A 13,035-nucleotide genomic window follows, 5' to 3' on the forward strand; every position below is an offset into this window, starting at 1 on the left:
ATAAAATCTAATTTGAAAATATAGAAACATTTCCCCAAACAGTGTCCATATGAAATATACAAATTTTCTACTCTCCATACTCCCACATACAAATCTAATAAATTTTGGCTCAGATTTATCTTGTGCAATCTTAAATTTATCAACATCTCTCTGATGATGTGAATATGTGTTCGTAATAAGTGAAAGGTTTACTGTAAAACTACCATTGTTATATATAAATAATATAAGCAGCTCCAACCTTTGTAGATTGACTCTATCAGTAATATATGTTTATAATGTAATGATTGTTAGCACTTTGATTTATTATTGTGTTATGGCTTGAAATGTTGTTGTACAGCTTGAAATGTAGTAAGTGTTTGATGAGAGCAAGAGACTAAGCACCAGCATGACACCAAATGTATATGTTTTCTATATATGAAACAATTTGATGTATTCATTCCCCAAACAAAGCTTGCATGTTTGGTTAGATCAGTCCAAACATTTGCTGTATGTAAGCAAGAGTAATTAGAATTAAAAATGCAGTAAGAGGTTCACCCATTTGTTTAACTTATTCAGTGTATTATGTTATAAATGACTTGAAGAATTATGCTACATGTAATGTTTTATATTAAATAATCTAAAAATTAACTGAGAGATGCCAAAGAAATACACAAGTTCCCTGGAAAGACAAGTGCATTTGAGAGGAATGTTTAGGAAGTTTATTGATTTGTACCAAACCAGGCAGATTATAATTTTACTACATTTTATAATGTTTGGATATTCTTAAAACAGTCATAGTAATGTCTTGGCGCTTGACTCATAGGGTTAATTAGAATCGGTTATCCCCATGATTGATCCTTGGAACTTTGAAAAACAGCATTCCCGTGACTTTGTCCTGGAAAATGTAATGAACACAGAAGGAAATGCATTCGCGAAGGTGCCTCCTGCTTGAAAAGGACTGACTTCTCATCTTCCAATGTCTTCCTTTTTAGGCATTGCTACTTTTTTTTTACTTTGTATTTTAGTAACCTCAATAATAACTTTAAGCACATTACTTCTCTCTATCCAAAATGATTAAAATCAGACTATAAACATATACACAAAATGATAAAGAAAATGTGCACATATAAATGATAGATGCATCTGTTATATAGACACCAAGTTCCAACAGGCTATGCAACAATTTTTACTTTCTAACCTCCTTAAGACATGACATTCCCCAGTCACCAAACCTCATTACATTTTTCAGAATGATCAAACATCAAATTAATAGATTTTTATATCTTTTAATATAGAGATAGTAAATCTATTCTATCTGTCTTTCAGTTCCGTGGGGTTGGCATGGGTTCTCTTTGCCTTTGCCTTTTGTAACCAGATACAGAGCTGAACAGCATCATCATTTAGAAACTGAACTGGGGGCAACTGCTTGCCCTGACAGGTTTCAGATCTCAAGTGATTATTTCTTAGGAATTCCCACAACTGTACCAGAAGTATTAGTTCTGCACAGAATGATTATAGTTATAATTATGAACAATTATTCACAATATTTTTAAAAATATATTTTAAAAAAAATTATATGGGCAGGTATACTTGGGATATATATAAAAGGCAGGAAAATTGACCTGAGCTCATAATGTTGCTATATTTCTTGAGCTTGTCTGGAGATTCCAGCAGGGGACTGCAGCTATTGTATACTCTTGTATAAAGAATGGTACACTCTTTCTGTCTGGGATGGTTGTCCTTTTCCACCAAGTATGCAGCTTTGGGAGGGTTGCACATGGAGCAGTGAGGGAGGAAGGGGACACCTGCCTAGCCAGCCAGATCAACCAAATCAGCCCTGGTGATCAGTGGGATGACAGTTGTCGCAGTCAGATTACCCTCACATACATTTCTTTAAAAGTAATAAAAATAACCACAACAAATGTTCACAATTTCTCTTTGTGTGCGGCAATGTCATGCTGAATATATTCAAGACTAATAGTGCCCTTCTAAGCAGGTATGCCCCTTGAATTCCACTGAAACCAATGGGCTTAGAAAGGTATAACTCTGCTTAGGGTGGCACTGTTTGCCTTTGAATCCAAGTGTGACTGTTCCCCTGCTGCTAACATTTCTTCCTCCCTCCCTCCCTCTGAAATTCGAAATGAAGCACAAGCCATTTAGTCTTCCAAATACTGGGAGAGATGTTTCCACAGGCACAATAGCACACCTTCTTGCCCCCCACATGTCCTTTACTCTGTCTTGTCCCCCAACCCTAATGAAATTATTCCTTATACGTGTGTATGTCATAATTGCTAATACCTGCCTTGTGATTTTTTTTTGCATATGAGTTGTGAAGAATAATATATTTAGAGTCATAATTTTGGAGTAAGTGATTAATCTAATTTTTTCTATTCATTTTATTTCTCTCCCGTACCCCCCTCTACCTCCTCAAGTCTTGACTTTGCACAAAGACAGCTCTGTTCTAAGTGGTCTCTACGGGAATAAATGGTGATTGGCAGAGAATACATTAACACAGAAAATATTTAACTTGAGGGTATAGCTTTGTAATTGTAGCTGTATATATGAGACAAAGCACACTGCACAGAATATTTTGAACATGCACAGTATTATGTATATAATTTTATTTATTGATATGTATTTGTTTCCAGTTGTCCACTGGAATGTGGAGCTGTTTTATTTAATCTTTTACAGCAACATCTAAATCACACAAAATCCCCTTTATAAATGTATGTATATCATTCATACATTTCCTGAACCATACATTGTGATAACAGCAGAAAAGTTTTCTAAAAGAGTTTAACTTACTCTTATTTTACATATTTAGTAAAAATAAAATGTAAACTGATTCTTAAAAGTCAGTGATAGAATCATAGAGTTGGAAGGGACCCCCAGTGTCATCTAGTCCAACCCCTGCACCATGTAGGGAATTCACAAACACCTCCCCCTAAATTCACAGGATCTGCATTGCTGTCAGATGGTCATCTAACCTCTGTTTAAAACCTTCCAAGGAAGGAGAGCCTAACAGCTCCTGAGGAAGCCATATATTTAAACTATATTTGTAATATTTTTGTCCAAAAAAAAAGGCAGTCTGATACAACAGGATTTGCTCTGGAATAGGAATCCTTTCAGAGGTGGCATAAGAACTCTTGCACAAATGATAATGTCATCAACTCCATGCTCAAGAAACATAAACACAAGTACAAACAGATTATGAGAGCATGGATAACCAGGTACAGAAAACTCGATTCCAACTGCTTCTGAAATGTTCATTACTCTTTTGCCCTGCAGGATCAGAGCACATACCCTTGACCAAAGAATAGTACACTTCTTCTCTCTGGGATGGTCGTCCTCTTACACTGAGTGTGCAGGTTTTGGAGGGACCTGTGAGGGAGGGAGGGGACACCCACCTAGCCAGCCAGATCAGCTGCATCAACCCTGGCGATCAATGGAGTGACAGATGTTACAATCAGATCACCCTCACATCAATCCAAAAAGAAACTACAGATTTTCAACCTCCCTTGATTGGATGGATAAGTATTGTCCTAGTGGTTGCATTCTCCCAACCAACAGGAGAATCCTAATGTGCAAGGAACATCAAGGGGAGGGGGATGTATAAGAACTAGAAGAGTGTTGCTGCTCTTGCAAATCCATAGTTCACTACCATGTGCCTGTGTTATACACTATTGGTTGATACAGCAGAACATAATTACTGTCCCTGTGTCTCTCTTGGCTATTTCCAGGCAGTTATCAAACAGAGACAGGGGTAGAAGACAATAATGAACCCCAGTCACAATGCAGTGTCAGCCATCAGCTGCTACTGTGAGGTTGCTAACTCTAGCTGTTGCAAGCCTCTTAAGAAAGTTATTTATTTATAATTTCAATCTATATGTTGTCCTTCCCTGAGTTCACAGGGCTCAAGGTGGTTAACAAAAACAGGAAGTACAATATAAACTGGAATTGAAACAAACAAGTTAATTTTTTTTTAATTTCAAAACATTAGACAGTGTCAACTAAATAGAGTATCCATTACTGTCCCACAAGTGTAGGAATGAAGACTCTCAACACGTGTATTGAGGAAGTGAGGAAAGCTTGCTTGCTCTCTGCAAGTCCTTGTTTTATTTATACATCTCTACTGAAAACAGGAAGCCTTTGTTCAATAGCATGAGGTTATGTCTTCATAGCCTCCAAGATTCGATGCAGCCAGCAATTTATCAAGAATACATGTGTCAGCAAAAGGAAGCGAGAATATGAGTGCAAGATGTCTGCATCCTTTTAGCCTTTCAGACACAATGTGGGCGGCTGAGGCTGATATGCCAAATGCGTGATCCACCCACATTTCTGTCTTCAGGCTTTGTGGAGTCTGGGGGCTCAAGCGCGTGAGCCCCACACACAAGTGAGAGAGAACAAGGGGGTGGGTGGCCTCCGCCAGATAAGGTGGTACCTGTTGCTGTCTTCAACCAAAACCCTGTTGGAACATCTCTGCCTTACATGCCCTGCATAAGGTCCTGCAGGGCATGGATGTTATTCTGCAGAGTTCTACCGGGTACTGGTTGAGGACAGCCAGACATCTTTAGGGCTAGGGATCACCAGCTGGTTATTTCCAGCAGAGCATAAAGCTCTTCAGGGGACCTACCTGAGCAGGTGGTCCTGAAGATATGTAGGTCCCAGACTGCTCAAGGTCTTGGAGGTGATTACCATAACCGTGAACCTGACCTGGTACTCCATGGGGAGTCAATGCAGCTGGCACAGCACAGGTGGAATATGTGTGATCTGTGGTGTCCCAGTCAGGACCCACACTGGACCAGTTGGGGTTTCTGGATCAATCTCAAAGGCAGGCCAGCACAGAGCGAGGTCGGGTGAGACAGGAAAGGGGGCCAGCTGCCTGGCCTGGTGCAGCTGGTAAAATGCCAGCTTGGCAACATTCGTGATCTGGAACTCCATGGATAAGGAGGTATCCAAGACTATGCCCAAATTCTTGATGGTTTGATCAATAGTTATACCTACTGTAGACATGCAGTAACAGGAACAGCTCTACCTAGGATTTTGCAGTCAGTGCAGATTTCAAAGGCACAAGAACCTTATTACTGTCCTGAGATCTGTTATCACTGAAGTCATCCCACAAAGTCATCCCACAAAAGGAAGCTGCATATGGCTGCTACCTGTTCAGATGTTTGAACTGCTTCAGCACCAGGGACTGAAACTTTCAAATCAGCTTCTGCGGACCAAGATCCAAATTCAAGATGCCAAGACACAGAGAAAAGCACCAAAGAAACGCCAACAGCAGAACACCCCTCAAATCTATACAAACAGCAACATTAGAACATCCAGCGAGTGATGACCCATCGTCTAAAGCAGGGGGGGCTGAACTTGCTTAAAATAAGAGCCATAAACAATAAACGTCAGATGTCTGAGAGCCACAAAACATAAATGTCAGATGGTTGAGAAAAGGAAGGAAGGAAAGTAGATGGGGAGGTAGAAAGAAAGTAACTTTAACTTTAAATGCATTCTCCAAGTTGCCAGCTGGCTTGGCACAGAGAAGTGATTTAAAGAGAGAAATGCCTTCTTCAATCCAGTTGACAGGGTAGTGGGGGCTTCACTTCAAGACCCACACAATATGTGCGAAAGAGCCACATGTGATTCCTGAGCCACAGTTTACCCACCACTGCTCTAAAGGATCAGACTGAAGGAAAGCAAGAAATACTCCTGTGGTGCATGGCTGTTATATGGCTCCCAAGGGTTTGATCTTTATGCAATAGCCTTTTACAGACATTTTGCTGATCTCCATTTGCTGATCTCCTTATGCCTCATCTATCCATTTTATTTGATGAAGTATTAGAAGAAGTCATCATTTCACTGTCCTGGAATGAGGTACAATTTGTTGCACTTTCAAAACCCGACAGAGATTCTGCAACTTGTAACTCATGTTGGCCCTTATATCACTACAACTGAAGAAGTTAGAGATATATTTTAAAATGAAATGCCAGCATATGGTGCCAAGGGAAGGCAGAAGAATGGAGCTGTTTCCACAGCCCACTGCAAGGAGACGTGCAATTGCTCGGAACACAAATATCCATATGTACACACGATGCTGGTTGGGTGCTTTTTCCCTGCAGCCAGACACTTAGAAATCAGTCTAGTTATTTTCTCACTATTTGTATTCTCTCCCCCCTGCCCCATTTTTGCTAGCAGGTTAAGTGACAGCTGCTGAATAAAAAACAGGAATCCAGTGGCATCTTAAAGACTGACACAATTTATTTCACTATAAGTTTTCATGAGTTAGAGCTCACTTCATCATATGCAGATAAGTGTAAACAGTTGTGCTGTAGTTGTGCATGCCCTCAAGGGGTAACAGCCTGCTGCTAGGGTGCCAACCTTTAGATAGTGGTGGGAGATCTCCTGGGTTTACAACAGATCTCTAGGCAACAGAGATCAGTTCACCTGAAAAAAACAGCTGCTTTGGAAGGTGGACTCTTTGGCATTATATCCACCGGAAGTCCCTCCCCTTCCCAAACCCTGCACTTCTCAGGCTCCACCCCCCAAATCTCCAGGTATTTCCCAACCGGCAGCTGGCAACCTCACCTGCTGCTGAGACCCATGGATGGCAGCCTGCAGTGCTCTGTTAGGGTTAATACTGAGGGAGAGTGGCTCCAAACAACCCTGCCATGAAGTCTACTGTTGCTTTGGGCAAGGGCAGAGGAAAATCACCGTTTAATGTAGTCCTAAAGCATGCGGGGTGGAGGGACATATAGAAAGTATTTTATAGCAGCCCGCAGCGTAGTCCAATTATTTCCATTCCCCCGTTAATAACAAGGTTGGATTAGGTTGCAGGATTGCTGTAGAGACTAAGAATGGTTTATAACACCCCTACTATATAGTCCAGTATTATAGTCTGGAAATGAGGCAGAGGCTGGTTTACAGCAATATTAAAAAATAGCCTACTTTGTGAATAATAAATTCACAAATTGATAATTTGGGATTACGTGTATGAGAGTAGCTCAGTTTTGGCAACCCTGCCATGTTGCAGACTGAAGGAACGGTCGACGACGAGAGTTTACAACAATTTTGCAGTACAGTTCGACATTATCATGTCCTTAGGAATATCTAATATACTACACCAACTTTTCTAGAATACTCGAATTGTTAAGGAATGCTTTACAATTTTTCAGTCTGTTGTACCTTCCCGCCGCCCGTCCAACTACATCCGGCCATGTTCGTACCCGTATCGGTTTGGGATTTCCAGCAAGCAAAACAAAACCTTATACAACAAAGCACACGCCTGGCTACAGTAGGCGCAATTCTAATACAATGGTTTCCTTTGCCCTTTCAAGTCAGTTTCCCGCTCAAGGCACAAACCTCGTTCTCTATTCGTTTCCATCAATATAACTGTGCTTCTGACTCTCTGAGTAAAAAAAATAGATTAATCCAGGCATCCATGTTGGTCTGAAGCAGCAGAACAAAGTTGGAGTTCAGTGGCACTTTTAAGGCCAACAAAGTTTTATTCAAAGTATGACTGTCCACTCGCGCACACGCGAAAACGCTTATCTTGCGTAAAGGAGCGTTCTGAATCAAATAGGACGCAAGGGGGCGCTCGTGATTCCCTCTCTATGATAGAAACCGAGAAGGTCGGTCTGTCGGTACTTGAGCCGCGCGATGAGAGCTGGAGTGTTCCGGTTCCTGCCTGATGCACGAGGCGAGGGTGGCTATGTTGGAGACTGGCGCCTAAAGGAAGGTACGTGGGCGGGGGAGCCGTGGGCGAGGGACTTTGTTTCTCGGGTAGGCCTGGGCATAAGTCAGGCGGGAACCCCGCATAGGCAATCGTGTTCGTGTCCCAGTTCTTGAGTCCCCAAAGGGGCTAGACCGAGGAGACGCCCGGCCTCAGCCAAAGGCGGAGGTTGCTGCCGACGTGGGCCTTTGTTATCTCAGCAGCACGACCGCTTGGGCTGATCGAAGGGGCTGTACACATGGAGACCTCGTTATCGAATGCTTGCACTACATTAACACTTCGCCGCTTTTAAAAATACACTCCTTAGACTGTGGGCCTTTTTCTGATGTGCTAAAATGTTACTCGCAGAGAGCCCTTTTTATGTATAAGCGCATTCGACTAGGTCTTAGTCTGACATTTTTAGGTCCTCTGCTCAGGAAGCTCAGATCTGGATTCTGTAGGCAGGATGTGTGGCCTGCTTGTTCGGACTGCTGTATGAGCGATTTGTAGACACGTGGCTATTAGATGAGACTGCGCTTCCGCGGCTAAATAGGGAGTCTGGACCAAGCTGGCCCTGATTAAAGCACTGGGGAGCAGGCCAGGCAAACTCATTTGCCGATAAGCGTGCACTTCCCAAAGAATCATAACCAATCCAAGCCTTTATTATATCTGCAGTCCTTACTTTGTTAGATCTCCCCTTTGTAAATCAGGATGAACGCCTTAATATGCATTGTGTGCGTTTTATTTATGTCACACTCTTCTCCCCAATGGGGACCTAACAGATTTACATTGTTCTTCTCTCCTCTGTTTTATTATCACCGCCCTGAAAGGTGGTTTGTACTGAGTATTTCGGGCTGGCCCAAGGTCACCCAGAAAGTTTCCATGGCAGTGTGGGAATTCGAACCTGGGTCTCCCGTATCCTGGTGCTATCCTGGAATCGTTACACCCCACTGGTTCTCTTAAATAACAGGCCAGTTTATAAAGAAAAAACGATCTGATTTAAATAAAACAAGAGTAAATGCTGCTTCCAGTTCGTTGCTTTTCCTTAGTACCATCATTAAGTGTGATCATAGTTCACGATTTGATGTTTAGTTATGATGTTAGTCTTATCAGATACTAAAAACAGTTTTTTTTAACATCTTAAATAATTTGAAACAGTTCCATTAATATGCAGTAAGTGTGGAGACCAAGCATGCGTACATTATGGACAGTATCTTGTAGCAATCCTGTGTTATACTAGATTACACAAGTGTGTAACTTTTGTATTTATAAGAGCCACTGTGAGCATTATGGCTTTACCAAATATTAATGGCAGATTGGTCTAATGTGACCTCATAGAACAGTAGGATGATACATATTGCCAAGGAACTTTGTTACAGTATAGCACAGGATTGTGGATTTATAGATCTCTCATATAAACCCAATATAGTAATGGTTTATATATTTTATTCTTTTAAAACCTGTGGCATTCCAGTTTGTGAGCTATTCCTGTTTTTTGTCTTATCAATGTGCTTTGAAAGCCTGCGTTCCAAAGTGATGGAAGTTGCTGTACTCTTTATCCTTGGTTCCTGTGATAGATAAATATTATTTTAAAAGCAGAGGTGCAGTGCACCATTGTAACTCTTATTTAAAACAAGCTAGATATATTTATGTATTTGGTGACACCATCCTTTGACCACAAGTGAAAATGGTTCTTTTGTACACATTTTGTAGAATTGACAAAGGTTTTAATTGGGCAGTGTGTTGAGGATACAGTGGAAAAAATTACTTCCAGTATTGATTATTTTGAGTTATTTCTAGTCCTCCAAGTTGTCTGAATGATGATAAATTAGACAGCTAAACATCATTATTGCAGCTGATGTCTTCATAAATCAGTGGCACCAGCTGGATGTCTCAGTGCTAATGATAAATTGCCTCTTTGTCAATTGGGAGACTTGTTAAAGAGTCATCCTACGGCCCTGACCCATGCCCTCTTCACAGCGTAGCAGTGTACTTAAGTCTGGGGATTCCATTTTATTGAGGTTTTGCCTTGATGGTGCTGTGAAGTACCATGTACTTAGTTTGAACTGAGCCTGTAGGGAATATGTTGTTATGCTTGCTTAGATAGCTGATGTCCCAAAGGTGTGGAAGTTGTAATCTTTAACCTTGCTTCATCTTTCATACTTGACAAACAGGATTGACTAAAATTACAGTGTATATTCTTTAGAAACATTACATATTTGAAAAACTTTGCGGAAAGGTTTGCCTTTTGTGAATGTGTGAGCGGTTAGAATATTTTCAATTCAATATTGCTATCATATGTGTTAAATGAAACTGTGCCATGTTATTGCTGTCAGTAACTGGGAATAATTGCTGAAATTCAGCAAAGTTAATTGCTTAAAGGATTGAAAACTAAACTTAAGGGTTGTTGAACCACAGCCAATTTGTTTTATGTGTTTCTGCAGTCCCTTTCATCAGATGCTGAAAATGGAGTCTAAAATCATGTTTATATCTAGTGGCTTCAGAAGGCTGGACTGTCTCAATCATTTCAACCAGCAAGGTATAACCTGAACCTTCAAGAGGGAATACAAAATGTATTTTTTTGACAATTTAACTAGAGCTGGGAAAGTGCTTGGAGCCTAAAGCAATAAAAATTCTTGTGAAATCCAGCTTCAGATAGGTTTAACAATTAATTTAAGATGACATATTTAGATGCAGTGAAAGGAGAAACATATAGTGACTTGGTTTTAGACCATTCGCAGCTATGTAACATTCTTAGGTTTATAACTGCATATGTTAACTAGGTAAATGAACAACTGGCTACAGTGGTCCAGGAATGAAGTGCTAGTGGATTCCTAGATTTTCATCGCCACTGCTTTGTTGGGGAGAAGAAATTGAAATACAGGCTTGCCTCATGGCTGTTGGATATGGGTCTTGCAAGTAGGATGAAGACTATTCTGTGTCTGGAATGGCAAATCAAATGGGTTAAAAGATGTTTGGGAAGTAGTGACCTGATGATAACTGGCATTTCAAAGATAATAGTGATACCAGGCACAAACTACTGGTGCTGTGGCTTGGATGCAGATTATAATATCTTTTTAACTACAAGACAGTTGCAAGCAGAATACTGGCCTCAATAATGTTTTGGCATGCAGCATTTTTTAATCTCCTAGATGTGAATGGCAAATTTGTGGAATAAGTCTGAGCATTTGCTCCATCCTCAGGGCAGAATTTGTGCAAAGTACAATTAAAGAAGTGGCTCTGTGCCCTGATTTTTCTTGGAATCTTTAGAAATAGAATAATCATCCTGCTGCACACATACATACACATTGTGGAAAATGTGATGTGCCCAACAGATCAGGGCATGACGGTAACCGTTTCTATGCCCTGTAAGCGAACCTTTAACCTTGTTTAAGCTCATACAGAGATGCATGTGAGTTTTGGCTATGAAGATTTCAGCAGGACAGAAAGACAGAGCGAAGGTTGTAGGCAGTTCTCAAGCTTCCTAAATTGAAATGGCTCTGAGATACCATCTGCGGGTTGACAGCATCCATTTTGGGATCAAGAAGATGCATATAAGTTTGAAAATACTGAATATTCCCTTGGCTAACTTGGTCCCAGAGAATTCTGAAAAAAATGTCTGAATAATGAAATCACTCATTACTCAAGAATCTGTTTCCTGGCGTACTTTCTCATATAGTAAAAGTACATATTATTAATATACTCAAGAGTTATTCTGAGTAGGCTAACCTGTTAAATTAAGTGTTTCTGATTTTTGTTATAAATAGTATTTTAAAATGTTGTTTTATTTCCTAGGTTTCATTTTGTGTTTGTTGAAAACCATCAAGGTGCCTTTTTGTGCCCTAAGGTAGAGAAAACGGTGAGTGTTTTATTGAACCAATACCCAGGATCCCATTCTTTGGCAAAAATGTGTTTTTGAAAATACATGTGATTTTTAAAAAAATATCTCCTGTGCAGGAGTCATCTTAGGTAAATAGCTACGAGGCAGATACAACCTGAAATTGTCTTCGGGTGTAATTTCTTGTAATTCTTGCATTTGGAAACAGACACAGTAGTATTTACTTTGCAGTCAAGTACTGAAATAGAAAATATTTCAGTGATGAGAACTAGTCAATTTATGTATGATTTTAAAAAATATTACTGGCACAATGATGATTTACTTTTTGCCGTTTACCCATCTGAAATTTTGCTGATGTGTCTTTAGTAATTCTGAGGTGCCAGTTAAAGTTTAAATAGGTAAAGTGACCTATTTTGTCTTTCATCAGAACATTCAAGTCCTGTTAAATGTTTTTATTTCTGCAGTGAATATATTCATTGTGCGCCTAGCAGACATCTGACTGTCATGTTCTTCTTGCTTACAGCAGTGAAAGGCATACTTGGGAGTGTGAGGTAATTCTGTCTTCTGTTAATAAGATGTCAATCCAGAGTACTGTAGAAATGCTTTATGAATAAATGAGGTATGAAAGACAGAATCAGAGTTAAAATGAATAAACTGTAAATTATGTAGGAAAGCCGTTCATTTTGAATTAAATTTAGACACCATTCTTCATACAATAATGTAAAGGCTTGCTTTTACTTAAACGTCTCTCTTTAACTGAAAACAAAGGCAACAGTTTTAAAAGAAGCAAACAGCTTCAATCTGGAAAAGACATTTGTTTGCATATATTGGAGTTTAATGTGGGTAATTGGCAGCTATTTGGTTTGACCTAGAAACTTCCCTTTTTCATTACAGGGTGGTAAAAAGACACCTGACCAGAACCATTGCTGCACTCTGAGTGAACTTAATTTGGGCCTTTCAAAATATGCTTGTGGTGGCTGGAGAGAGTTTCTAGAGTAGGATATTGAGAGAGCCCTTCAATTCAAGCATTGTCTATCCTAAAGGGATATTTTTCTACATGTCAATTTCCCCCAGATTCATGAAAAACTTCGCACTATTTTAAACACATTCATAGTCTAATTTCAGCTTGCTTTTGCATCTTGGGGGAATGTGGGAATATGTTGTTTGTGTTTTTAATTAAATGATTTTAACATTATTTATTAGTTACATGTTTCTTATCTTCACCACCTTGTGGACCTTGGTAGGGTGGAAAGGTGGCATAAGAATGTCTGAAATAAGTGCCCCCTCCTATTTTCCAAATACTGATTTCAGGCCATTGGTTATATTTTTGTTAAATTGTGATGTAGAGGGACTTGTATGATTTGCAATAGCTGAAGATGCTGCATTTTCTTATCTGTTAAATGGAATTACTGATAAAAACATACATTTTTGAATGATGCTTTTGTTCTCATGCTGAAAATGAAGTACTTAAGATGAAATACTGTTACTAGAATAAAATATTAGCCTTCTTTCAAAC

The 13,035-nt window shown here is 39.8% G+C and overlaps 1 long non-coding RNA gene and 1 other non-coding gene across 2 annotated transcripts; both read left to right on the forward strand.

Annotated features, from left to right (window-relative positions):
* The first annotated feature begins 7,576 nt into the window (after positions 1–7,576).
* On the forward strand, positions 7,577–13,034 carry LOC132575160 (uncharacterized). Its single transcript, XR_009555658.1, has 5 exons — positions 7,577–7,708; positions 10,126–10,220; positions 11,477–11,540; positions 11,984–12,070; positions 12,414–13,034. It is a non-coding gene; the product is annotated as an uncharacterized LOC132575160 (long non-coding RNA).
* On the forward strand, positions 11,821–11,903 carry LOC132575611 (small nucleolar RNA SNORD87). Its single transcript, XR_009555699.1, has one exon. It is a non-coding gene; the product is annotated as a small nucleolar RNA SNORD87 (small nucleolar RNA).
* Position 13,035: the final 1 nt, after the last annotated feature.

The sequence above is a fragment of the Heteronotia binoei genome, chromosome 7 (genome assembly GCF_032191835.1).
Source record: "Heteronotia binoei isolate CCM8104 ecotype False Entrance Well chromosome 7, APGP_CSIRO_Hbin_v1, whole genome shotgun sequence".
In the NCBI taxonomy this organism is placed as follows: Eukaryota; Metazoa; Chordata; class Lepidosauria; order Squamata; family Gekkonidae; genus Heteronotia; species Heteronotia binoei.